The sequence below is a fragment of the Mandrillus leucophaeus genome, unplaced genomic scaffold (genome assembly GCF_000951045.1).
Source record: "Mandrillus leucophaeus isolate KB7577 unplaced genomic scaffold, Mleu.le_1.0 Scaffold14, whole genome shotgun sequence".
NCBI lineage: Eukaryota > Metazoa > Chordata > Mammalia > Primates > Cercopithecidae > Mandrillus > Mandrillus leucophaeus.
Window position 1 is genome coordinate 2,627,546 of NW_012101365.1, and position 3,629 is coordinate 2,631,174.

Below are 3,629 nucleotides of genomic sequence, written 5' to 3' on the forward strand. Positions count from 1 at the left end.
AAATAAGGGGGCAATAATACCATCATGTTTGCCGTGAAGATCAAGTGAAATGGTGTGTGGGAAAGTGTGTACCAGTTTTAGTTATTCATGTTTGTTTTATTTTCTATTGTTGCTGAAACAAATGATCACAAAGTAGTGATCACAAATTTATTATCTCACAGTTCTGTAGCCGAGAAGTCTGGTTGGGTTTGACTGGTTTCTTTGCTCTGGGTCTCACAAGGCTGAAGTCAAGGTGTTGCTGCCCTGGGCTCCTATCTGGAGGCTCCAGGTTAGAAGATGGCTCTGCTCCCATGTTCATTCAGATGCTGGCAGAATTCAGTTTCATGCTGCTGCAGGACTGAAGTCCCTGTACTCTTCCTGGCAGCCTATGGGTGTTTCACCTTCTAGAGGCTACCTTATTCCCTAGCTCATGACCCCCTTCATCTTTAAAGCTAGTCAAGTCCTTTTCATGTTTCAAATGTCTCTGACCTCCTCTTCTGCTTCATCTCCTCTCTCTCCAGCTAGAGAAAGTTCTCTGTTTTTTAGGGCTCATGTGATTAGGCCCACCAGGATAATCCAGAATAGACTCCCTATTTTGAAGTCCATAATGTTAGTTACATCTGCAAAGTCCCTTTCATCATGTAACATATTCAAAGGTTTTAGGGATTAAGGTGTGGATGTATTTGGGGCGGGGTAGGGAGGTATTCTGCCTATCACAGTGGTATTTTACAGTGAGAGAGGAGAGCTTACAGAACATGAGATTCTTGCCCTGGAGGACTCACAATCCAGTGGGAGAAAGAGGAAAAACAGCAAGAAAGTTCCAATAATAAAGAGTCTGTATGAGATGTTATAGGAGTCCAGGAGACTCCTTGTGTACTTGACTTGGACTGAAGTTTTTTTCATTATTTTCTTCTTGTTCCCTGATGAGTCTTGCCTTTCATCAAGGTCCTTCAGATGGAATTCATATACCCCAAACACCACCATGTAATTGGATTCCTTAAATGTCCAGAAAATCGAGCTGCTGCCATAGCTATTTGGGACTCTACTGCTTAATAAGGTCTTCAGCCCTCAGCTCAAAGTAGGAGGAATTATTTTCTTCTCTGATGATGAGGCATAACAAGAGCTCATTGTTCCTCGTCTCCTGTTTCCCATCATCAAACCCCACTGAGAGCCTTCTAGAACGTTCTTTACTCCTAGCTCTCTCTACCGTATCTATGTATGTCTTTCCTCCCTTCTCTTTGGAGTGTTCTTGTTTCTTATTGTTTTGATTTAGAAAGCACTTATCCTGGGCAGTGCAGAGGTTACTGTTTAATTCTTGCCACTTGCCATTTCTAATAATGTTTCCTGGCTATTTGGTCAGGTCTGGGTGATAGTTTTGTAGTAATAGCTACCATTTACAGAGCACTTACCATGTGCCAGGTACTATGTAAAGTTCTATACTTGCATTTTCCAATTTAGACATACTGTGAGGTGTAGGTACTATTTTTATATTCGTTTGAACCTAGCTAGGATTTGAACCCAGCTCCAAGCTTAAAGCTTGTACTTGACACTGTGCACTTCAGTAATATCAAACAGGAGCTGAAATTGAGGGGCAGCATGAAGGAACTGAAACAAGTAGATTCAGGGAACCTCAATTTCAAACTCTACCTTTAAAATCCTTCTGAAAGAGGATTTGCTTCTAGAGCACCAAGATTGCCTCCATTGTTACACCAGAGGCACTCAAAATGATTCCTCCTGCAGCTTGTGTCTATAGTAGCAGCCAACCACAAAGCACACGTGGGCATTGGCTCAGCATTCCACAGAAGAGCCTATTTCTCTGGGAGGTGGTGGGGACTGGATGTGTGATGTGCCGTGTAGCTGGCCCCTGAAACACCCTGGCCTTAGCAGTTAAAGGTATAGAGAATATCTTCCTCACAGGGTTAGGATGATTAAAATGTTTTAAGGATTTAGGATGCTGCCTGTCACTTATTGGGCACCCAATATGTGCTGGCTCTCATTGTCCTAAAAATTTTTTAGTTCATAAGTATTTAAGCTAGTAGAATCCTGTCCTTTTAGCTCTACTTGAATCTAGGCTCAATGTTCAGGAGAAGACACGAGATGCATCTCTGTGTTGGTCCAGGTCCAATTCTGTGAATCATACCAACTCTTGTAAGTTTGAGCTCTGAAAGGACTGGAATTCGAGGCCAAAGAAGGCAAAATATTTTCCCTCCCCATTCTTGCTAAGTGCTTGAGTTATTGGTGTAATGGAAACAGACAGTCCTGGGTTCAAATCTAGGCTCTACATTTGCCTGCTCAACTTACCTGCCTGTTTCCATCATGGGAAGAATTTGGGCTGTGGAGAAGGGTAAACCTGGGTTCAAAACCCCAGCTCTGCCAGTGAATGGGCATTTTACTCAGTCAAGTATCCTTTCTGAGGCCATCTCTTTTCTATAAAGTGGAGCAGCAGCAGTTCCTCCTTTGCAGAGTTGTGAAGCAGAGCATCATGCATGTGGTATAAGCAGAGCGTCATGCATATGGTATAAGCAGAGCATCATGCATATGGTATAAGCAGAGCGTCATGCATGTGGTATAAGCAGAGCATCATGCATGTGGTATAAGCAGGGCGTCATGCATGTGGTATAAGCAGAGCGTCATGCATGTGGTATAAGCAGGGCGTCATGCATGTGGTATAAGCAGAGGCTGCCATGGGGGCGCCAGCCAGTGAAAGGTCTGGAGCTGCTTTACAGGGGCCATTCATTCATTCATTCATTCATGGTAAGGTTGAGCAAGAGGTCCCACGTGTGACTTATGTATCCTTCTCCCTCTCCAGTGGGAGGGCAGCCAGGTGAGGCAGGTGTGGGTGCCCTGCCCACAGGCCAGAGCAGGTAAGGGGAAGAGGCTTGCTACACAGTGGAGGTGCCAAGTACCACCTAAGCCCAGCCCCATTGCCTGTTCCACCGCCGAAGCCCCTGGCGCCAAACAGTGTTGCTTCAGCTGGTAGTAGTTAATGCTCCTTTACTTGGAAACATTTGCAGCTCCTGGGAGCAATATGGTGGCGTGAGGTCTCACTGTTCACCCGCCCTGTTTCTCTGTGACTGGGATCTGCATGCCCCCGACTCCGGCCCAGTTTACCATTCTTCAAGGCTCACCAGGCTGTGGGCCCAGGGCCAACAGGGATGGGAGTGGAGGGTGGGGTGGAGCGTGGGGAACTTTTCCGGGAAGAGGCCCAGCAGGGTCTTGGCTGACGGCCCCATTAGCCACGGCCCAGGACCCCAGGGTGGGAGAGTGAACGGAAAGGTACTCGTGCCTGGAGCGGTTGCAACATCCTCTGTAATGAGGCAGATACAGCTCAGAGGCACTGGCTCGAAGGACCCCTCTTCCCAGCCCTCCTTTCAGGTGTGGGGCCTAAAGGGGGTCCAGTTCCAGTGCGGAAGGCTGGGAACTAGGAAGCGTCGTGGACTAGACAGCCCGCCTTCCCGGTCTCCCGGGTGGGGGTTCAGGGGGCGTGGTGCGGCGGCCGGGGCTAAGAGGGGTCGGTGAGACTGCTCTGCCTCCCCGCAAAGTGGGGCCAGGCCAAGTTCCGCGCGGGTAGGGGGCAGGCCTTCTCCTGCCCGCGCCTGGGGGGACCCTACGCCTGTGTCCGAAGGAGGCCGGCGTCCAGCAGATGCTCG